Raw genomic sequence first — 25846 nt, forward strand, 5'->3', positions numbered from 1 at the left:
AAAACTGTCGATTCCTTCGATAACGTTTCAGCACACGTTCAACTAATAGTTTCGATATGTTATATAAAAATTATACATATATTATATATGTTGAATATTGTATATATTATGCATATAATTTAATGTTAAGTTATTTAGCGTAAATAAAACAATATGATAATTTAAACAATATTTTGGCAATATATTATTTAATTTTATGCATATAATATTTAATATTTTTAATATTTATATAATATTTTAATATTTAATATTTATTATTTAATATTTTTATATTATTTAAAATTCACAATCAAGACTCCAGACGGAAAAGTTAGTTAAAAAATGTAAAGAAGAACTGTTCTCAATAAGATCCAAGCTACAGAATCTGGAATCAAGTTAATCTTAGACAAAGATAAACACTCATGTCATAACTTTTTGCAGATATATTTGACACATTAATAACAAGAGAAAATATATGCATATATTTCTTTATTTTGTATTTTTTTAATATTTAATATTTTTTTATTTACATATTATTATACGTAACATAATTGTGCAGTTGAAGATAATATGGTATGTGTTTCAAAAAGCTCTACGTCTCTTCGATTGATAAATGTTCAAAGTTGGTCGTTTGGGGAACGATCAACTTCGTTTTGTTTCGCAAGGATAGGGACGTAAGAAAGAATGACGTCTATCTGACAACTGCACCGCGGATCAAAACTATCGATCAAAGTTAAGCAGATGAAATTTTTCATCGATGGCGTTTTTGCTCCTACGATGAGCATAAAATAACTCATCTTATGTAAGAAGCGATGGAAAAAGGAAGAATGATATTTAGCCTTCATTTTTCATTTACAATCTTTTTTGACTGAAAAATTAATACTTGCGTTTAAACAAAATTTTATTTGTGTTTTAACACTCGATGAGATTTTACGAAAAATTTTTGTGAATTGTTCTGAAACTATTGGAAAGTCACTGAAAGTACGATAACGGATAGAAATAGTTTCTATTGTAATGCGATTAGATAGATAGTTTGCGTACCAAAGTTCCGCCGACTTGAGTATCAAGCAGTAAAACAATTCGGGCGAGCATCTCTTAAGCGCACCTTAATTCATATAAAATAGGTAATTTGATGATACTATTGTTAAAGTTTGTTGCACCCATCTCACCTGCTCCAACCAATACACTTCCAATCTTGCGTAACTTAAGATAATTTACAATGTTTGCATTATGCATAAAGATAAATCGGATTTAAGGAAAGAGAAATACCGAATAAATTGTACATACGTATGAATATTATTCTTTTTACATTCTTTAAAATTTATATAATTCGTATATTTTATATATTAATATACAAAGAAAAAGATGTACAAATTTATTATGTTTATTGCGTGTCAGTCACGGCTTATTTTAAAATTCAATTGGGTCTTCTAAAAATACGTGATTGATGATCTCATTCCCGTGGAAGAGAGTGAGTTTAAATCCCCAACGTTCCATGGAAAAAATTGATCAGTTGGCGGAATAATCCGTTGGATTATGCGCGACGTATCGTCGACTACGGGAAAGAACCAAATTGGCCATTAGTATCACTGACACAACACCGTCGCTGTCGACTCTCGCGAACGTCTTCGAGTCGATCCGACACTTTGATTTAGAAACTCACGCCGCCTGAACTTTCCCATTAACCGGTTAATTTGAATCCGTCCCGCGCCGCGGCACATGACTAACGATCGAGCTCATTGATCTCGGTCTTGATGCATCGCGCCGTAAATGCACGAGGATGGTACGACCTAGAAAAGAAACGATGGCATTTGCCCTTTTTCCTCTTTCGACTTGACGACATTCGGGAACTTTGAGAATTCCCTTTCATAGCTGTGTTGACTTTTAATTAGCGCTTGTTGATCTCTAATCATCAATTATTAGCGACTACCTTTTTCTGTCGAACTATTTCTATACGTGTTTCTGACTGAAAAATACCGAAATTGCTTCCGGCATATATTTATAAGCTCATCATCAATTATTCATCCAAATAACGCTGAATAATTATTTGTTATTACGAATATTTTTGGCAAAAATTCGATGTTAAATTTATTACGTTGTTTGCAAGATAGGGAATAATAAATAGTATATTATAATTAGATAATTACCGAATTATATTTATATAATAATGAAATTTTAGTAGGGGAGTTTGCACGTGTTGACAATCATTGGAATATTGAATTTATAAATTTTTGATCGCGACTACGTGTTTGTTGAAAAAATTATCTAAATTAATTGCAGTGATAAAATGACAATGCATATGCATGCAAATATTCACATATTTAAATGTGCAAACATTAAATTGTTACATAAGCACTTTAATAATTACTGTTAAATAATGTACTAAATATAATATGAATATAACATAAAATGTACTGTTAAATTCAACGCGGTGAAACTAAAATATTATAAATTGCTGAAAAAAAGATTTGTAGATATTAGCATTCACAAATTTTCATTCTTGCAAATTTAATAGTAACTGATATCTTTGATATTAAAGATTCGTTAATATATAGGAATGGTAAGAGTAGATCTATTTTCCCTGATCGTAAAGTTGCGAGATAAGGCACATGAATCAGTTGAATAACATAAGGCACATGTGAGTTCGAGATTGGGCTCTGAAAACACGCGCTACGAAGGTGGCGTGATAATGAATTCGATCATCGTGAAGAATTTCAATGAGGAAGCGTACCGAAGGTAGATCAGCCATGCAAGGAAGAAGCAGAGATAGATAAACAGAGAAAGAGAGAGAAAGAAAGAGAGAGAGAGGGAATGAGACTAACGTAAAAGAACTTTTCAATCTCTCTTCGTGGTTCCTCAAAGAGTGAAAGGATTTCGTAAGTCGTACGATTCGGTTTTATGTTCTTCTTTGGAGCCCAATGTTTCTGCTCCTCCCTTTTCCCTTCGTATGCCGTCCTCTCGGGAGAACTGCAAAGCTTTGCTCGATGTCACGCGAGGATAAGGAGGGTGAATCAGCCCCAGGCACTCACCTTAACGAAAGTAAACGCTCTCATCTTCCAAGTACAAGAACAACGCCTAAAACAGTCACTATTTAGCTATTTTAAGTTGACTGTAATATGAAAAAGTCATTAAATCGATTCGAAACTTTATGAATCCTTGAAATTTTAGAAGCAGATAATCTCTCTTTCATTTGCATCTAATTTCCATAAATTAAAGATAGGGAGAAATAAAATGTAATTATTTTTTTATTATGTACCATAAACTATTAAAATTTTATAATTTTTCTGAGTAAAGACATATAAACGAAGACTACTATCGAAAGAATACATATTTAAAAAAATATGTTTTTATTGTAGTAATTATAAAAAGAACAGATACATATTGCTTGCATAAATTTTCATATTTCACTTTTTTATTGAATTTATTTTTCTGTAAAAATAAGATATATATATTTATAAATATAAATAATTGTAATGATAATTAATTGTAATGATAATTAATTTATAAACAAGCAATGTCTGCTACAGATATTTAATGAATATTTAGCATTTATAATTAGCAAATGTATTATAAGAGAACAAAAGAGGAGAAAAGAAAAATGTGCGTTTATTAGTTTTTTATTAATAACTACAAAATATACAGAATAATACAATACAATATGATAAAATGTATCGATGTTTTCTCATGATAAATCTCTGATATATTTTTATAATATAATGACATGTCTTTGTGATGGAACTAAATTTAAGGGAAATAACCATTAAATATAAGAGACAAATAATAAGTCGAATTCTACGTCGGGCTGCGGATGATTTTATGTACACAATTGCTTAATGATTCACTTTGTTAAGATCTCACAATGAGAAATGATCGGGATTCTTTGATCGAAGAGAGACTTAGTCAAGGAAAGACAACGTGTCGACTGAAGGGTGAGAATAATAGAGAAAGATGAGAGTAATAATAAAAGGCATCTATTAGTATCTGCAACGAACAAATCAATATCTCGTAAAGATCTTCAAAAAACACGTCAAAAGCGAGGAGTTGTTTTACGCGAAATGTTATTCTCTATGATCTCCTAATTGGAAGAGAATTGCGACTCGCGAACAAACTTCCGATTTTGAATTATTCCAGAGAATACTAGTCGGCGTATTAAATTCTCCTTTAATCCTGCTCCGTTCTCGAGTAAGAGCATCGACGATGCAGAGTCGCTGATTCTCACGGATTGCACGACAAAATATCGACAATAAAACGACCTGCCGTTCATTCTCGTTATCGTGACAAATAATAATCTCGTACCGCAATGTCCGATGTAAACTGAGAAAAAGATCGCTGCAACGAATATATACCGTACATATCCGACCTTTATCGCTTGCGTTATCGATACACCGCAATCTATAATCAACTGTGAAGAGAAGCACCGTCGCAAGAAATATTAAGGGTCGGCGAAAAAAAAGCTCACGCCGGACATTCGAATGGTTCATAAAATACGACGGTTGAATTGGCCCGAATTCTATGACGCGCACCGGAATGGCGATGTGAAAAATGTTCCGCCGGTGCCGCGCGATCGAAATGAAACGATCGCATTATTACTTGGGTGTGGTAGAAGTTATACGGAGAGCCCCGCTCAGATTCGCCTCAACTTTCCGTCCATGAAGTTTCATCCGCGATCAAATTTTCCGTTTTAACAAATACATCAAGATATAGCTTTTCAATTCTATGATAGTATAATTTCGTTGCTTTAATCAAAGACGAAATTTTCACATGATTTCGTAGCTCTTTATCGTGCAGGATTTTTATTTAATTTTTAATTTTATATCAGTTAATGTAATATTAAGAAATTTATAATTTTTGTTATTAGAAAAAGGATAGGAAGATGACGGCTATTTAATAAAAGATATAATATTTTAACGAGACCGGCCATGAAAACTGCATCTAAGAAATGCAGTATCGTGCGTAGTTTCGTGATTTATTTCGCTTTTTTTCTGTTAAAAGCTCAAAATATAGATTTAACCGAATATTTATACTGGTAACCTTTGTTTGCCAACGTACGGTGAAAAATGAAAACTCGTTTTAGTTCATCCCGTAGCACAGCTTTTCCGGCGTACGAAAAGTATTTTCCCGGGACGCGTACGCGTGACATTTTCAAGAAATTACCCTGCGCAATTTTCTATCTTTTGCTCGTATTTTTTACTACCTAGGCGGGAAATGTTTTTGTATTTTGCCGACAAATTTGCGCCGTGACATGCAGTGATATAATGCCAGCTTTATTCAACATAGGGTCACGATAGTCCGGTCTGCTCATTCTACTCTCATTAAATGTACCTCTAAACAGAAATACAATTCTCAATTCTTTTCTACAAATGTAAAACACAAATTAGACCCGTTAATTGAATCGTTAATTGTTATATGAAATTTAGCAAAGAATGGCGATTTAAAAATATTAATTATTTCAACTTTGCCTTCAGCAAATCCTTTAATACATTTCATAAAAAATCATTATCTGTTACAAAAACAATTTATAATATTTAACGTAAATTATCTTTTTGTACCGTACGTATTGTATAATCTCAAATTGAAGTTTCCAAAGAAAAAGAATTACTTTAATTTAGGCGAGCAAGAGAGTTATTCTCGATTCATTCCAGAAGAGTGATTAGAGGAGCTTTTTCATTCGCTTGTGTAATTTGAAAAGAAAATAGTACGACTTTGAGAATGATTAAAAAGAAAATTTGAAAATACGATGACCAAAATGGAAGAATTTTTAAGACATACTAATCGGAAGAGGTGCTATCGCGACACAAATAGACAGGGGTATAAATGGAGATTGACAGGGCGACGGGGTGGACATATATATATTTTAGGACACAAGGGCGCGAGAGAGGTGAGAAAAGAGAGAGTGGCGGTTTCCTCGTCAAAAAAGATGAAGTCAACGCGGTTTAGAGGGAGAGGGGGGGAATAGGGGGAGTAGCTGCACGAGCCGAGGGAGACTCGATCGGGGATACGAGAGCGGGGGTGCGTTCTTTAAGGTAGGGGGCATGCGCGGTGTCCGGGGGTGCAGAGCGGTTCTCGGAGGTTAGTCGCCCGCCAACATCACGACGTGTCGCTCGCGCCTCGCGAACGTTGGATTTACACGCATTCGCTTTTCTCACCCTTCCACCCTCGCCGCTGGTGACAGGCACTCCATTCGTCGGCGGCCGATCAGTGATCCGATATCGATCGATAGGGAAACCGTCGATCTTCGACTCCTTCCGGCAGTGGATTTCGCGATAATCGTACGGATAATTCCGAATTTGCCGATCGGGTTTCACGTAGCAGCATTTAATATACAACGACACCCACACCCGCATTTTGGGAGTGCGACAGTGTATTAAAAGTGCTCCGATCGACGACTCGTTAGGATGTGGGCCGCGCGATCGCGATCGCGAACAAACGACGATTGATTGAATGGCGATTTGTTCGCCAAGACGTCTTGCGCTTCTGCGTCCGCTTAGAGTGAACGTTTCCGCGATCGATGGAGCGGATCGAAGTGACTGATCGCGAGATGATGATAGAATAAACGCGCGTGCCGTTTATGATTTGGATCAGCGGTGCTGCGTCCTCGACGAAAGGAGCTGTGAGATACGTATATCCTGCAACGGGAACATGGACCGGAAGTGACTGCATCGTGCGTGTCGCCGTCATTGCGGTAAACGGCGCGTAAAAGTGCGCGTAACCACCGAGTCACACGAGGAATTCGGGTTTTTCCGGATCTATTGTGCCGCGAGGAGGATTTCCCCTGGGAGGATCCGGCGGAGATTCAGGAGGACCGCACTGCATTCACAGCGAGATTTAGATGCGATTCTGGCACTCCCTCGTCCTAAGAAGTTCATACGCAGTGTCCTTAAAGTGTAGTTCCGACATCCGTAAGTGAAACCCATGTTTTTTTTCATATCGGTGTGTGTGTGCGCGAATGTATCGTTCAATATTTTATGTGAAGTGATAAGGTATACGAGATGCCTCGAGAAAACGTGTCAGTCTTAGGGGGATCTAATCCCTGAATCATTTACAACGGAATTATCCATGATGGATATTATTAGCCGTTTTAACCATATTTTTATCAAGGCTTTTTAACAGTTTCATTTATAAATAATAATGCTCCGCAATATTTTTATCGTGAAGCAAATTGAATTTTTTAAAAATGCAATAGTTAGAGAAGTACGCTCGTCCACGCAAACCGATTAAACGGGAGAAAGGCTAAGACCAAAAATTTTCTAATTCTTTAAATAAAGAAAATTTTTGGTCTTAGCCTTTCTCCCGTTTAATCGGTTTGCGTGGACGAGCGTACTTCTCTAACTATTGCTCTATCTAGAAAACTATCTAGAAAATTTTTACGTTTATTTAAACGTACGAAGAAAGTTTACATATGTTTTACTTACTGTAAAATTACAAATTTAAATTAAATTAAAAATTTCATGTGCATTATATTATTAAAAAATTAAACGATGCATTTAAAATTGATTGAATAAAACTCAAGGATATTAATAAATTAATTCTAATATTATAATATTATTTATATTTTGTTTATAATTATATTATTAGAGTGTTTTCTATCTTCTTACAGTTTATAATCATTATATTTTATAATTATAAAGTAAATTTAATTAACATTTTAATACAATTTTACTTAAATAATTTAATTAAATCTCATTGAATTCGACAAAATATTACTCATTTATAAATATATATATATATATATATATATATATATATATATATATACATATATATTGTAAGACTGTAATGAAATATGTTCAGTGATGAATTAATAATTAACGAAGAGAGTGCAATTGACGTTGTTTCAAATATCGTGCTAATAATCGTGTAATGAGCGTACATGTGCATGAGGGATTAACGACGCGTATGCTTAAAATGACACATAGTAATAGTGACACAATCATTTTGGTAGCATTTTAGTTATAATAATAACAGCAGCAATCGTCGTTGATAAGCCGGCCGATCAAGTATACGCATTATTTCGTTATTATCGCTTACAGACAATGAACAATAATATTTATATACGAGAGCCCCGACGCAAAATTTTCGCTTGATTTTTTAATTGGATTTTACGCCGTTTTCACCGAAAGCGACGATGATGAGAGAGAGAATGGGGATTTCGATTTGCACTCTAGACGAAAAACGTAATACAATTTATCAGCGATGCCGCGCGAATTTTGGTGCCGAATATGCAATCGACTGTACACGCTGAATATGCAATGCGTTCTCCAACTTATATCTCTGGCGGAAGGAATTTTATTGGACGGTAGCTCACAGACGCTTTTGCGCTGTTAGGTAATAAAAATGCTCAAAGCTAATCGATTATCCTATCGGGCCGAGTTTAGGGTCTCGTTTTTAAGCTTTTAAAGTTTAGTTTGGAGTTTACTTACGGACTTTTTGCGTACGGGATACGCTCCTGAAATTATATCAACTGTGCGCAGAGAGAAACGTAGAATATTCAGGACGGGACAATATAAAACTTTACTCGGTGATGTTTATTATAACAAATGTTTAATCTATTTAAGAACGTGAGACATTTTCGTTTAACTATCAGCGTGAATAATAAGCACATTTGACAGTTCAAGTATCTTATTTCTAATTTAATTTATTTAGAAAATAATAAGCAATGCATACATAATCATTGTGCATACATGTTTATTTTTTAGCTCTCTCATACACCCATGTACGTGCGCGTGCATATATATATTAAAAAAATACTAATATTAATCTCTCTAACCGATATTACACGAGTGAACTGTATGAAAAAATACTATATAAAAACTAAAAAAAATAACTTTATAAAAAAATCTTTACATACATTTGAAAAAAAAAGATACTTTATATATGCAGCTTGAAATTCGCGAAACATTGAAAATAGATTGGTGCCCGAACGACACGGGATCATGACTATTGTCACAATCGCGACACGTGCATAGAGTTTCGGCTATCGTGAACACACGAAATAGACGATACGCCGGTAGTAAACTATTCATCTTCATTCACGAGGCGTAATTTCACGAATGCCGCCAATCGATCGCCATCCACCGTTCTATTTCGGATTTACGCCCGACGCTTCATACCGGAGAAATGGCCGGTAGATATTTCCCGATACAAAGAGAATACGGAAAGAAGAGAAGGAGAAAGAAAGGAAGTTAGACACAAATCCGTTCGATAGCATGGCGATAGTTCGCGCACATTAAGCGTACAACTTTTCCGGTCGGTCCACTTTCCGTGCGATGCTGTAATGAATCGTCCCGCTGGGCGTCGCGGATTCATCAGCGACGTGGAGCAGACTTGTTAAAACGAGTAATTAACAGGCGACCATTATCGGCTTGTTGTGTGGCACTCTGGGATGTCAGCGATTCTTCAGTGAAACACTATTCAATCACTCGCATTACGCGCTTTATTCGTTATCTTTCCTATTGTAAAATAAATCAATTTGAATTCCACGGACATAGCGCACGGATTAATATTCAGAAAAGCATGCTCATTTATAAAATCGGTAGAATTTAACGAGTACAAATAGTATATAAATGCATAAGAGAGATTAGCTTAGCTTCAATAGAATTTTATCTTTCTATGGATATTTTATATCGCTATGAGCGAAAAAATTGTCATTCATATGTTTCTATTTATTTGAAAAGTACTCGATGAAACGAATGGATGCGGGAATGAATACCTTCAGAAAGCCATTAATGATTTAATTATTCTCGAAATGAATACAGCATGCTAATGGAAAATCTCAATTTATTAATTTTATTCTTTTCTTTTCTTTTTGATATTTGGAGAAAAATAAATTAGTTATCTACTATTTGAAACAAAGTGCGTTAAGTATCTTCATTTTCGCATAAAATTTTTTAGAAGTTCTTAAATAATGACAAAAATATTTTTGTTAATCTTGGTAGAACCAGCGATAAACTTCTTACAAAATAAAAATTTCGTATGACGGTATATTTCAGGACTGCATTAAATTACATATGAAGAGGCAAATATAAAGAAAAAAGCACAGTTCCCTCTTTCTTTCTTTCTCTCTCTCTCTCTCTCTCTGCCTCTTATTTTCATAAGACATAATATATTTAAATTGCTAAGAATAATAGAGCATATAATTCCAGTTCTAATTTGCCCTACGTTCAAGGTGTACTTTACATTTTCAGAAAAGTCTCGGGCTGGTTGAGAAACGTTTCTGGCTATCCTTTGATGTGTAATGCAACTGTGCAAATTGAATTAATAATAATACTGCAAACCTACGTAGGATCACGATTTAGTTATTTCGCAAGTTTCGCAGATCCGATGACAATTTGTGAGAACGGATAACGTGGGGGACAATTAATTACTTTGATTATAATTATTCGTGCGTTATGCAAATCGCTTAGAGAAGTCGATGCACGACCGATAATCGGTCACTTCGCTAATTGCTCTTCGATTTGTTAGTGGTTTTAATGCATGTGAAATTGCGTGAACGTAAAACTCAACTGGATTCGCTATTAAGTGTGAACATCAAGTGAATAATCATAGAAAATATAATCGTCACTCTATAACTGTCAAACATCAAGACACATAAATTCTGATACTTGATAATTTTATTAATTTACATATTTAATTTGTATTTATATTATTTATTAATTTATATTACAATTTAATAATTATTCGATTAAAATATTTGATTAAAAATTATGTATATATATGTGTGTTATATTTGAATATAATAGCTACATCGCGCGCACGTTCACACTATGTACCTATAATAATATTAAACATACATTTTTTTATAAATATAATTAAATTTTATTCTGTTTATTATATTTTATTTTATAACACAATGTTTTTATTTATAAATTTATAACGCACAATTATTATCTCTATATATTAAAAATACATATTAATTTAATGAGAACAGAGACTTTTCAGGCAGATTTCTACAGATTATCTATAGATTAAAAAGATTCTGTTAAGTATTTTATCATCGATAAAAGAATAATCATTTTAATTCATTCAAAAAATCTATCGACTGTTTGACACGTCATTAACAACTTATAATAAATATCTTTTTATGCTCGATTTGACGTTTGCAAAATTATTTTCATGATGATTTTTTCCATAATTACGATGTAAAGAAATTCTTAAAAATTGTAAACAATAATTAGTAGCAAGTAGTTCTTAGACGGTTACAGCGACATTTCATAATTCCGTTTTGATCCCTTTATGGTTAATCGATCATCCGCTATAAGCTACTAATCCCATTCAATATATATATATTGTTTTCCGTGATTATAATTCAAAGCATTATCGAGTCGCTGAGCGAGTAACTTACAGTATGACAGCTAAGGTAATGCAAAATGAGGAGATGATCGATTAAGCTATTTTCAAGTTCCCGATATGCGCGCGCGCTTGGCAATTCAAATTGCGCGAGACTGATGCCGTGTTTCGTTCCCGAAGTGCCAGGATATTCGATGATGATCGACTGTGCTCTGCCATTTTCCGCCTTTATTAATTCTCGTATGTATGTGTCCCTGTGTCTGCGTTCGCGCGCGCGCATATGTAACAAATCGCTATATATTTCCCGACCGAATTAGAGAATCTGTCCATTCTTCTTACTCAACATAAATGCGATCCGTAAGAATTGCCTGTCATAAAAAATTCCATTTCACGCTGGCACGAGAAGAGCAGTAATGGCATACCAACTCCCCTTCGCGATTTCTTTTTTTCTCCTTAACATTGTGACGAGACGGATAAATTACAAGGAGCAAGAATGTCCATTTTTATGCGACTTGCCCGCCATTTCGAGGATCGTAAGATCACGAGAATGTATGTCAGTCTCATTGATGTAACACGCGATAAATGAACAGCGTTTTATTTATAAAACATGCACGATGGATCTTTGGCATTTTATTGTTCCGCATAAAAGTAGAGATAAAATAAAATTGCCAGCAACAAGAACAATAATTATATTTTTACATACACTCGTTAACACTATTTTTTTTATAATAGATAGCTAACATTAATACATGCATATGCATATATATACACACATGTACATCATGCATCATACGTTTGCGAATATACCGACAATGTAAACGGGATGAAAAGTTATCAGAATGAAAAAGAATTCACTTTTTTACATCATAAAAATAAATTTACCGCACATGAGCGCACAGTTTGCAAATTTATTTGCTTTATGAAAAATCCATAAATTTTGTATCATCGAGATATATCATGTTTCCTACCGCTTGCTTGCTGAATATTCGTAGCTAATTAATAAAGTAACATTTGATATTAAACAGCAAATATAATTCAAAGTTATAAACTATATGTGCATATCAAAATTGTCACATGCACTATAAGCGATTTCTCGCAATTTCGATCCTCGATACATTTCGTGCCCGTATTTGACATTGAAATGAAAGTCAGCAAAGTCGCCAGTTCCAATAAAGTAGAGCAGGGATTGAGCTTCAAACAACATTGCGTCGATGAGAGTGCCATGTATGTCGTATACTAAATTCCTAAACACACAACAGAATTCCGTTGGGAAGAGAACGATAAAAATTACAACACACGCTAGAACATGGTACGACAAAAGTTTGCCGCGCGGATGTATTAAAATTATATTTGATGTTTGCAATCCTTTAGAGAAAAATGATCAAGAATAATGGCTTATTCGTAACATTTATGCAGTAGTTGTACGAAAGACTATTTGTTATCCTTTACAATTTTTAAAATATGAAAATATGATTTTGTTTGACGCAAATCAGCTGTTTCGCAGCATTATAGCAAAAAAACATATATATTATAATCATAAACATTTTATTATTAAACATTTCATTAAGATTTATGTGTAAGTTATAAATATGTAACTCTACGCCATTTAAATGCTATTTATAATAAAAAAATTAATGAATTTATTTCATTAAAGTAATGTTACGTAATTTTTTGAATAATATGATTAATGTAATTTCAAATTTTTAGACAAAAAATCTAATAAAAATCTAATAAACAAATTTAATAAAAATATTTTCAAGTGAATTCAAGATTTGACATTTCTTAGAGCGTAGCGAGAACTTTCAGTAGACTGTAATATTTCATTATTATCTGGCCATAATATTTCCTGAACGAGTGCACACAAACATTACAGAGCTTCTACACATATTTTACATATTTACTATGTATGAGCATATTTTGAACATTATAATTTGATCATCGAATATCCCTCGAGTCTACTAGGCAAAATTGTTTACAAAAATTTGCACTGAAAATTTTGTTATATTTTGTTTCATAAATTTTTATTTCAATCTTTTGATACCTCAGCATCTCAAATTATTCATGTCTTGCTACTGTATATCTGTATTAATCAAATATTGACGGAGCAACTCGATATTAATCCTTAGTCGCAATTAAATTAGATTTATATAACATTGGTTTATATTTAATTAATTTAATTACCACTTATTACCGAATAATCTACAGAACATACAGAATTCCTTATAGAATACAGGACATTCGAAATAGCTTAACATATACATCATATTATTTGTTGGATGGATTCTACCATAACAAGTCTTTAAATTAGCGCATAGTTTCTAATATTTACCGTTGATATTGTAAAGATTGAATTTTTGGTAAGAATATTTGCAAATTCAAATATGAGAATCAAATTTTGTCAGAGTAGTAGCACTTCTCCTGGGACAACTTTATATTTACTTAAGCTTTTCATGGGCATATACTACTGTTTATCTTAACGCTTTTCGAAGAGGAATATTAGAGACATAGTCTCGAATTAAACACAAAAATACTATATTTGTTGTAATTTTATTTCATTTCTAACGAATATTATCATTCACGTATTTAATTAAAATAAATAATCGAAGAAAGTCAGACAAATGTTTTTTGAATAAGCGTGATAAATTATTGAAATTATTTAATAAAGGCATCAAAATCCGCGAGCGCGATGCCTTGACGAGCATATGTCTCGTGTATACCAATTATTTGCCGAAAGGTGACTATTCGTTCATTTGCTCGCTCGCGAAAGCAGGCAATAATCAGTGTTAATACTGAGAATCCCGACTAAAGCTCGATTTAATAGTAAAGATTACCGTTAATACATACTGAGCAAGGATTATAGTGCCGACTCATAAAACGGAATATCCAGGGTGGGAGGACAATGTCGAGTCGTGGGGGCGGAATTGCTCTCGTCTTTGTATAATCAAGCTTCGTTGCCTGAAGCACTTGGGAGGATGCACTGCGGTCCCCGAAGTAGAAGCGGGTAGGAGAAGAAGGAGAATGACTTTATCAAAGGTACATTACTTATTCCCGCCCCATTGAATTAAACGCCCTGGACGCGACGACCAAGTTGCGACATTCTCGGATGAAACCGCGGTACCATTTGTTACCGGTGTGTCTCTTTGTCTCGCGGAGAGAAATACGTACCCGCAATCCCTCTGTACTTCGTTAGCCGAACGCAACTTTCTTCTAATTGTCGTGAAAACTATCGAAGAAGAAACACTGCGAGAATCGAGTCCGTGGCATAACATGATTATAATATATCGACGCGAGTTAAATTCGCTTAGTATTCAGCCTCATCGAACCGTTATTGTTATAGCTCAATTTATTTCGCAGCTTAATTTTTTCCAGAAACGACAGGAATGATGAATATTATAGACGTTTACAGATTGTTAAAGAATCATCATAATTGTCATAATTAAAATATCAATGTATTAGTTGCAATTTTAACTATTTGCATCAAATATTTGTGCGATTCTCTATTAAATATCCGCCAAGAATATTAAAGACACTTAATATAAAATTTAACAGACATATTTGTTCGAAAAATAACGTAATGCAAATTAGATTTTACATCGATAATAAACGCCAGTAAAGCAAGGGAATCATTAAAATAAAATGAGCGATTCGAAGATAATCGAAACGAATCGTTACGAGCGCAATAATAATTCAAGGTTTCAATGATATTTTCTATAGATCAGTAGAAATATCGGATAGGAATATCAGATTTTTGAAAAGATTTCTTTCGAATTGAAATAAATATTAAAGTAAAATATAAATTAAAATATTATATATTTTAAATTTATATATTTTATAAATTGCAAATGTTGTGTTAATCATATGATTTAATAAATTAAAAATGCTATGTACTTGGGATTTTTAAAAGATTAAAATACATAGTTTGGAGAGATATAATAAAAATATTTCTAAAATTTATAAATTTTCATTTATATAATTTTATTTTATAAAATAATATCTTTGAATATAAAAATGATACTAAAATATGAAATAAAAATAAAAATTAAAGATTAATTAAAGAATTATTTTTTGTTTAGAGAAAATTTCAGGATTCTAATAAAGTTACGTTTAAATCGTATAATCATATAGTAGATAATCACAGTTGACATTCATCTGTTATGCGTCAATGAAATATAAAGAAAATCCCAATATTGTGCACAATTAATCAAACGCACTAAAAGAGCATCAACATCTCTAATGTACAATGGGCATCGCGTGGATTACAGATATAATTTACAATTCTTTTGATTTACAGCAACGGTATTTCACGTTGTATTTACCAATATATATGTCCAATAACTGATGACAAATGATTTTAAAATATTACGACATTCTGTTTCAGATATATTGTTTGTAATTAACAACATTGATCGATGTATCACTTGCATTGATGCATCATGTAAGCTTTTTGATGTTACATGCAGAACGTTAATCATAAACGTATTCTTGCTAATTGATTTAAGAAGTTTGCACAAAAAATTTAATGTTATAAATTAATGGAAATCAATCATCACTAATATTTTATCAATATCATTCCCCTTAATTCTTTTAAATGTTTTATCAAGATTTCCAATTTGAGCTCTTGGAGCTACATCTCATGAATTATCTCATGGATTAGCAAATGCAATTTTAGAAAACTCAAAATCTGAGATATTTCAAAATATAGAAAATACAGAAATGGGAACTTTTTCGCTTTCTTTTTAGAAAAAAGAAAAAACAAAAACTCCAAGATTATGTCACGTTACACTGCATATATTTGAATATATAATTTGATGGATAATATTTATGTAAAAAATATAATTCCAAATATAATTTACATGTTAGTTAGTTGTTAAAAATAAATTCATCAATGTACACTTAACAATGTTGGATCTCTAGCTACTTGTGATCTCCGTGTTTCCTTTGCACGAATCGTTAATGTATTCGAGCTTGTGCGAAACGACTTTTTATGTTATATTCATGAAGGGTACTCACATTGTACGTATACGAAGATTTATACCCGAATGAAGCATAAGTAAAGGAGAACCGGATGACGAAAGAGGGTAGAATTTATTATGCTCAGACACATCCGGTTGCCGCGACGTGTCCTCAAAAAAAAAGCTGAAATATATAGCTCGTCCAACCTCGGTTGCTGATTTTACAAATAGAACGACGGCGTTACGGTTTTATTTTAATTATCATATTGGATAGTCCACACATGCATGCGCAGTTAAATATAAATTCGGGGAGAGAAATTTGGAAATAACGATAGCAGCAACGTAAACTCTTGAAATTGAATTATATATAATGTCTCATTGTCACGTTTCCACTAATGATATCGTATTCGAAATTGGAAATAGCAGTATCATTATCGTTAAGTTAATTACAAAGTATAACAGAATTAATTACAGAATTAATAATATTAATTACAATACATAATTTAATGAAATCGTAAAGATTTTTCTATGCTTTATTAAATTGTAAAAATAAAGATAATTTGAATCATCGATAGCACAAACAACTTAAGATGAATCTTTGCGTGTACATGTGACAACAATTTGTTCCTCACAAGATTAATCAAGTTTCTTGAAGCATTGTTCATGTTTGATACCACAACAGAAACACCCGAGTATACATGAAATGAAACACTACACGACGACGTTTGTGATTCTATTTGATCTTATACCTTTGCTAAACTGCATTTCTAGAAGTTTTATTAAAAAAATATTACAGCATGTATAATGTAAAGTGCTACATCATTTGCTTTCGTGTTGTATGGAACTATTGCACGCTTGATATCGTACAACCGTTCTCCTTATTTTTTTAAAACAAGAGTTCATTGATATCTTGCAATCCGTGCAATCCGCATATCGTACATGGATTAAAAATTGATGTAATTAAAATTGAAAAGTACAAGAAAACGATCGATATATTTATAATGACATAATTTAAATAGAAGCTTTGATGAATAAATTTAAAAATTGATTTCGGAATTTAAATAAAACTACGTTTTATTTAAAATTTAGGATTACAAATTTTAGACTTACAAGCTTTAATATTCATTTAGATATATTAATTTATAATAATTATTTTTTGTCAGATTTGTTATTAAACAACTGTCCTTTTCGATTTTCGCGATATTGACACAAACTATTTTGAATTATTTTAATTGCATGATGGAAACATATAAAATGATTCTTTATATTATTTCAAAACTTATAAACTTGAGAATAATAAATAAGTAGCCCTTTATAAATTTTTTTTTAAACAAAAGAAAAAGGATTAATAATCTAATTATTTTAATTTAGATTATACAAGACATAGTTATATAAGAAATAGTTATATATGAAATAGTTATCTTAAACAAAATATTGTTAAATTATATTATTTTTATAAATTAGTATAAAAAAATATATATATTACACAATATTAATAATGTGCACACGAATAGACGAAATTTTTAGCAAGATTATAATCTTAAAAAAATAAAATAATATTCTCTTAGTTGTTAAAATAATAAGATTATATAAAATGATTTTCTTGCTATTTATCTTTTATATTTATTGAATTTTATATATATATATATATATATATATATATATATATATATATAATTATCCTATTTTCTCATTGCAATTATTTTTCTTTCCTTTCTATTTCATTTTCTTAGTTTGTATTGCAAGACATAAATTTTTTTGAGAGAGCTTTTGCAAACAAACCAACATAAAATGCGAACACTTTCTTTGTTCTAGCAGCACGATTATCAAAAAACATTCGTCCTTGCTACCGTTTCAGTTGAAATGTCAGGTGTATTTATGTGACCACAATTTCTCTGCACTTTTTGTCGACGAGTGAGAGAATAATAATTTTCTTTTTGGTCTCGACTTTATTTTACTTTTTTATATTACGAAAAATAAACCAGGCAATTTTATAAAAATTAATGATTGTATATTAAATTAAATTAAAATTTAAAAGCAACTTTGTATTTTTGTACCAATAAAATATAATAGATATTAATCGTAACATGAAAAACTTTGAATACATTGTAGGCACGTTTTGCGAAAGCAATAATAATGTTAAGTGAGCTATAAACAGTGTAGCATAGAAAATTTTTAATATGCTCATTTTTGCAAAATAGGATTTAATTATGTCTGTAAATTTATTTTCCTGAATATTCAAGAAATATACTTTGTGAAAGTAATTTTTAAAAAAGCACTGCAAAATCATAACTGTAACATCATAATTTACTATCGTAATATATTTTTCTTCTTTTTAATGCTAGTATTTTCATAAATGAAACATGTTTGAATTAAATATGGTAGTTTAAAGTGTACTGCAAATTTCATTATATATCTTACAAGAGTTAATAAAGTTCACAAAATTAATAAAGATAGCACATGATTAAAATTAATATGAATGCATGTTTTTAATTTTTACCTCTGTTAATTAATTTCACATATCTAAAAGATCTGAAGAGGCAATTAAAGAAAAATTATCAAAAATAATGTAAGTATTTTTACGACACAATAATTAAACTCGCTCTTTCCGTAATTGTAGCCATATAATTATCTGTTTGAATATTGTTATGGTGATTTGTTCAGAAATATTGCAAGCTATGGAAATATGGTTTTTTCTTCTTGCAGAAAAATTCGCATGCACAACTTCGATTTTCTTTCTATTCATTTAATATTTTAAATCTTATTTCCATGAAGCGGTCTCGCTAATACTTCAGCACTTCTTCGCTTTCTCTGCACGAGAAATTGTCTTACATTCGCGTAGAAAGAAAATAAAATTCTCTTCGAAAATTTTTTATCTTTTATAATATTCTATGTCCTTTAATATCCGATCGCTATATTTGCATCTGACAAGTTGCCAATGGAACTCGAAATACTTTTCCATCCGCTTTGCTTCTGTTAAAAGCGAAATACTCGCGACAGTATCTATAAAAATATAGAATACTGAAGAAGTATTATCACAACCATCGAAACATAAGGGAGACAAAAAAAATCTTCATTTTAAGACAAAATACAAAAGTAGCGGAGGAGTTATACTTTAGATCAAATTAAGATTTACACTTGAATAAAAAATAATCAGTATTTTATAAACTTCTTTTTGAACAGGCGGGAGAGAGAATCAATTTTTCAATTATTTTAACTACAACATTAATAAATGTTATGAAACAGTTTCATATTACATTTTTTATATACCATTATTTTTGTGATTAAATTAATAAAAGTGTATAATATTGATATATGAGTCAGATATCAGCCATAAAATATGTGTATTATTTGATAGGTGTATTATTTCAAATTTTTTACTATTAAAATTTGTACTTATAAATATTATCTAACTATAGAATTATCTAAGTAGAATTATTTAAATCAATATTTATTAAAAACTTTAATTAAGATATGAATTTTGCACGAAATGCACAAATAGAAATGTTGAAAATATTGATATTTTATCGATAAATAGTAAAAGAAAATAGAGTATGCTTAAATTATTTTATCTTGGTAAATAAATGCAAATAATCACGTTATCCACTCTCTCTTTCTCTTTCTCTATCAAGTAATATTTTTATATCTATTATTATTAAACAATCCTTTTAATTACGTAAATGACTCAATTTTCTTAAATAAACCCGAACGTAAATCAAACAAGTGCATTTTAATAAATATAGCAATATACAACACGTTGATGAATACCGGTGATCGCGAGGGAGGCATTTGTAATTACAACTTTGCGGTTGAAGTATGGATAAGTGAAAACCAACAGATACAGAACTATAGTAGGAAAGGAGGAAAATTGGATTGGGAAGAAGACGGGAGCTAGTATCTCAAAGAGAACGAAAAAAAAAGAAAAAACTGACTTCACGATAGTAGCCATTGCCACTGATGCGAAAAGGAGAACGAAATGCGAGGAAGAGAAAGGGGGAGAGAGAGAGAGAGAGAGAAAGAGAGAAAAAGAAATGAGAGAAAGGAAGTACGGAAGAGGCTGCCCTTTGCATAACATAAAGCGCCCTACGTGTTCGTCGGGAAAACGTATTATTGCAATTTTGCATGCAAAAGTTATTACACGAAATTGTCTGAAAATTGCGCCCCAGTTCAGCCGCTCTCGTCCTCTTCCTTCGTATCCGCCTCTTTCCAAAATAAACTGGCGTTAGCACTTTCCCGCCTGGTTTGTAAAATATACATGAAACAGACTTATCTCGTACGCCGCACGAGGAGCGCGATTCAAGTCGCGCGACCTTAAATCCGGCGGGAAATACCACCGCGCGAATCTCTCATGATATTTGGCGCGATGAAAGTGACATTTACAGAAATGGATCTGCTTGCTTACACTTCCAGATTCATGAAAAATATATCTCACATATATTAGACAGGCAGTTACATGGTTTAAAACAGTTGTCCGCGAATTTTATTTGTTTGACGTAGTATTTGATTAAAATACAGATATATATAGAGGTATATTTATATGTATAATTTAATAGAAATTGTAACACATTGATGTTTTAGAGAATTTGTAATATTTATACAGTGGGAAATTTAATGAGATATTATTTTAATAATATAATGAAATAATAGAATTTAGAATTCGATGTACAAGATTCTGACAGATGAATTGCTAATTCAAGGGAGAAGAGTGCTTGAATTCTTAAAATATGAGATAGATTTTATTATTAATATATTTGATATTTTAATTACATTTAGTTTTAATTAAATACGTTCTTATTAAAATTATCGAGTTTATGTATGTATATATAATGTGTATATAAAATTATTGTTTAAATTTAGACAATGTTAAATTTAGAAAATTTTTCGTAATAATAAAAAAAAAGTTTAAATCACATTAAATTACATATGCATTATATTTTCAATACGAAAGCTAATATATTTATGATTTTATTAAAATTTTAATCTCTCTTTCAGAAAGATTATTTTAAAACTAAGTTTATACTGTTAGATTATTGAGTAAAGCTAAAAGTTTCAATGTACGAGGTAGGACTTGCAATATTTGCACATATTACATCGCTTGCGGCATCGATTATTTTCTTGGTCGACTTGACTTCGTGGTGCTATCTTTCACGAGGGGGTTCTGAGATATAGCAGATGGCGTGACGAATATCGCGTTCGACTTGTAATTATGAGCACCGGGATATAACGTGGATAATCAAACGGTCAGACGTTCCTATTCCCAGTAGAAAATCACCCTCTCGGTGCTACCGCCAAAGGCATACACACGACGATTCCATCTTCTAAAGCGAGGGGAGGAAAATAGTTGAATCATAGATCATTGCTGAATTTATCGGAGTTATGTCTCTTTTATCTAAGCGTTCTGATCGAGTCACTATTTGCTGTCGCACTACATATGTATTTTTTTTCGCGCGCGACTCATGTCATTAACATACATTATGGATTTACGTTAAACTTTAAACGACATCAGTGATGCACGAGGACGGATGCAAAAAATGTAGACAACTAGGGCACATCAGTAGTCGAGCGAAGTGATTCTTATCAATTTTTCATGCTTAATTATACGTATAATTATTATATGCACCTGGTAATTTGATCTCTTCCCGAGAATATTATCTTCTTAGTCTTTGTCCTCTAAGCAATATATTGCATGGAACGGATATTTCGCAGATAAGAGTACATGAATTATCATGAATATTTTTTTTATAACATTAACATTAATTTTAAATCTTTTTCTTTGAATTTTGCTTCCTTTGATAAAGACTAAATTATGTCGTTATTATTATATAATTACTGATATCAATCAGACAACTGATGCTTATATAATCTTTATATTATTCTAATTGATAAGAGATATATCTCTTTCGACATATTTTTCAATTGAGAATGTTTTTTCATAATATTTAATATAATCTTTATCGTATATTGTGCAAAATACAAGTTTTTACAATAATAATTTTATGCATATTACGTATTTCCAATTGTGTTTAGAATGATTGTTTTATCGAAACTGATAATCATTTTCTTTGAACTGTAGTTATATTGTACAATAAAAGTTATAGTCTGTGCATGTTTTATTTTAAAGCACTGTAGAATTTTCTTCCTTCTATCTGTAATAAAAATATACTTCACACACTTAGATCATCCAAGAATAAACATGTTGCAGAAAAAAAACACATTGCATCATGACGTCAGTCTTAATTCATGGTTATATAACGCATGGTGCTTCACATATCGGGAAATGCTCTAACTTTAGCAAGAAATATGGATATATTGAATGGGTTTCTCCATAAATATTGATTGTACGTAACACGGTAGATCGATGTATAAGAGCACATGTCACAGCAATATTTTATTCCATGTCATAAAGTCATAGAGTCATTGCACCACAAAGTTGATAAGCGCAGTTAGATGGCACCCATCTTTATAATTTAATTCGCATCTTATTTAATATTTAATATTTATTTTAATTAATATTATAAGCTACAAAGGATTATATATAAATAAATAAAATTGTATAAAGTATTATGGTCTAAACATTATAAATCATCCTTTAATATTTTGCTAAAAAACAGGCGCGTTAAACAGTGCTAATATTTCCTCGAAGCGATTTAATCATAAATTTATATTATATAAATGATAAAACAATCAAAATTTTCAGTAGAAATTTCTAAAATTCTAAGAATTGTAACTATTAGACAACTTTTATGTGTGTGTGTGTAACGCGTCTACATCTTCATAATTAAAACAAAATTATTCTACATACATTAATAATGAATTTACTATTTGGTTATTAGTATGATTGAAATCAAAATATACGTAATGTTTCATTAAACAACATATTACGATTTAGATTAAACTATAATAAGGTAATTATTAAGACAATCATGAATGAATATCAGGTTGTAAGCTACCGTGCAGTATAAATACAATTGATACCGCAAATGTGTGAACATAGCAAATTTTCCAGTTGCACACACATAAATTGGAGAGGGTACAAATAGGGTATTTGTAAGGGAACTATAAGAGCATTTGTGTAATGCGCATATATAAAGAGAGAGAAGGAGAGAGGGGGAGAGTGGCTAGTAATTATTCGGCCGACGATTTTTCTTTCCTCCCGCGCTTTACATTGCCCAGCATACGCACAACATAGTCTGTTGAATTAATGCAAATTTATGCTCGCACGCTTACGCGCAGATTCCGTTGTAAGCCGATTGGCTTATCGCGGACTTACGGACCATAGGGACAAATAAAATGCGAAATTAGTACGTTGTTTCTCGCAGAATCGCGTCTTTTATGACAGAGGATTGAGATTTCTGTGAATCATATTCCACTTTCAAATTCGTGCGGATTTGCATTTACCATACGTGTAAAATTCCTCGTGACATAATATTGAACAGTCACTTAGAATGGTTGTAAAAGCGATTCATTATAATTTATTGTATACGTAACTTTATCGTAATTAAAATATAGATTAAAAGAATTTGTGAAAATATTTATATTATTATTTAATTATATGTAATTCTTCATATGTGTATAATTTAATTTAATTCCGATTTTCTTATGATTTAATTAAATTAATAATATCCATGTCAATTCTAACAATATCTAATTACATTCATAATTGGAAAACTTAAAATTATTGCTGTTTGGGACTCTTACATTGGTCTATGCGAGATTAATATAAATGAAATATTAAAACGCATCGTCAAAGTTATCGGAATTGTGCCAAATATTTTCATATTATTAATTTTAGAATCATTATTTAATAAAACTTATTTTATTCCCGTATCACGTCAATGTAAAATTTCATTAATAAAATTTCATTAATAATTAAGTTAAATATCAAGAGTTTTACAAATCTCGAAATATATCCGTAGACTTCAATGACATAAAAACATATATGTCGACGAGAAACGAGCACGAGAGAACAGTCGATAGTTAAGCACGAGGTATCATTGACGTATCATCAAGATAGGAAAATCTAACCCGCGCTTGTATAATTGACCCGAGTTTAAGTTCTCATTACACAGTCATCCCCGTCATAAAACGCCCCCGAGATCGCGGGAGCGCGCGCACGCTCGTGCAATGGTTAATAAAACACGAGAGACGAATTTTGTGTGTTTAAAGGATAATCCGAGAGCGCATCTGTCGGCCTCATAAAGTATTCCTTGTCGCAAATCCCGTGAGGGCGGTAAGCCGTGAGCGCGGCAGCTAGCTGCGGTTAGTCATCCGTGTCAAATCGGCAAACCTAAACAGATTACACGCTGATTGGCCCCCGCCTTGTCACCACCCTTAGAAGCCACCCCATCTCGGCGAAACACATGCGAGGAGGGACGACAGATGTGCCGGCTAATTTCTCCGGCTCTAGCTTTTTTTCCTTTCGCGACCGTGTCATGTTCCTCGCGCGTGGTATGCATTTAATGGCGCACCGCGACGGATTCCGCAGGGGGCAGGGGGATGACGGCGCCGCGTTCTTCGCGGGCCGTTTGTCGCAGGGGGCGAGGTTATTAAGGGCGAAATACGTGCGTATATCTTCCGCATTGCTGTTCTCCGACATACGATATTGCGCCGAGATTCGAAGGACGAAGACAAATTCTCGCGATTTTGTTTAGACCGGAGGGGACACAATCGTGTCTTCCGTCAGATATAATATACTAGTTTAAATTCGTATTAAATATTTCGCGGAGCTAAATTTTGAATGTATATTTATTAAATTTAAAAGCTGTCTCGGAATGAGATAGATTTTATTGATTTAACGCGATTAATAATTCATGGAGCGAAGTGGTATATTTAATTTAGCACCTCACTTAAGTGAATAATGTATTATTGCGATATGATTATGGTTTTGTTTGTACAATTTTATTTACATGGGACTGACATAGTTGTTTGTTAGATTGTAAAGTAACTATATTAGGGGAGCATTAATATAATGTAATAACACACAACATTGGATTGCATAATGCATGGTTTGTTGCTTTTGTTGCTTTTATTATATTCATGTTGGATAATATTTTGATTGAAATAACGCATACATTTCAAAGTATTTTCATCTTCAAAAATAATAATATTAACGTATATATAATACGTATACATAAACTATAATATTAACGTTGATTTTTTAGTTATTTTAATTAATTTCTTTCTTGTCTTTAAATGCTTGTAGAAAAAACAAAGATTAGTTTAAAAAAATTTTTAATTAACAAAAGTTTTTCATGAAGAAATATTATAAACTTATTTCCCCATTTATTTGCTTGCATTATTTAATAAACCCTAAAATTAAAAAAAATATTTGCTACAATGCATAGAAGTATAATCATATATCGATGCATATAAACATAACATGTGTTTTAAGAAATTCTCATTTTTAATATGGCATTTTATGAAATACACAATTTAAAGTTTAATCAGAAGCGTGTTTTTTTATTATCTTTTTTATGTTTTAAAGATAAATTTGATATAAATTCTTTTTACATATTCCCAACGAATAAAATCAATCAGAATTCACTCACTGCTGGATTCCTAAAGATTTGAGCTGTCAAAGTACACAATTTCTGTAGTGTCACTATATTAACTCGTGCAATATATTAATT

General features: G+C 31.7%; 1 protein-coding gene and 1 long non-coding RNA gene across 4 annotated transcripts in view; one reads left to right on the forward strand and one right to left on the reverse strand.

Moving 5' to 3' along the window:
* The window catches only part of LOC145963545 (zwei Ig domain protein zig-8), a 188269-nt gene that overhangs the window by 109675 nt on the left and 52748 nt on the right, over positions 1-25846 (forward strand). The window contains exon 1 of one of the 3 annotated variants that reach the window (XM_083085613.1): positions 6066-6878. The exons of the other annotated variants lie outside the window; for them this stretch is intronic. The gene's annotated coding sequence lies outside the window, so the exon portion shown is untranslated. Of the gene's footprint in view, positions 1-6065; positions 6879-25846 lie in introns of those variants that run through there. 3 annotated transcript variants of the gene reach the window in all.
* LOC145963550 (uncharacterized) overlaps positions 1-25846 on the reverse strand; it is a 188727-nt gene that overhangs the window by 14918 nt on the left and 147963 nt on the right. The gene's annotated exons all lie outside the window — the stretch shown is intronic.

This window comes from Camponotus vicinus, unplaced genomic scaffold (assembly GCF_025532165.1).
Source record: "Camponotus vicinus isolate PSW18456_S1 unplaced genomic scaffold, iyCamVici1.0 SCAF_12, whole genome shotgun sequence".
NCBI lineage: Eukaryota > Metazoa > Arthropoda > Insecta > Hymenoptera > Formicidae > Camponotus > Camponotus vicinus.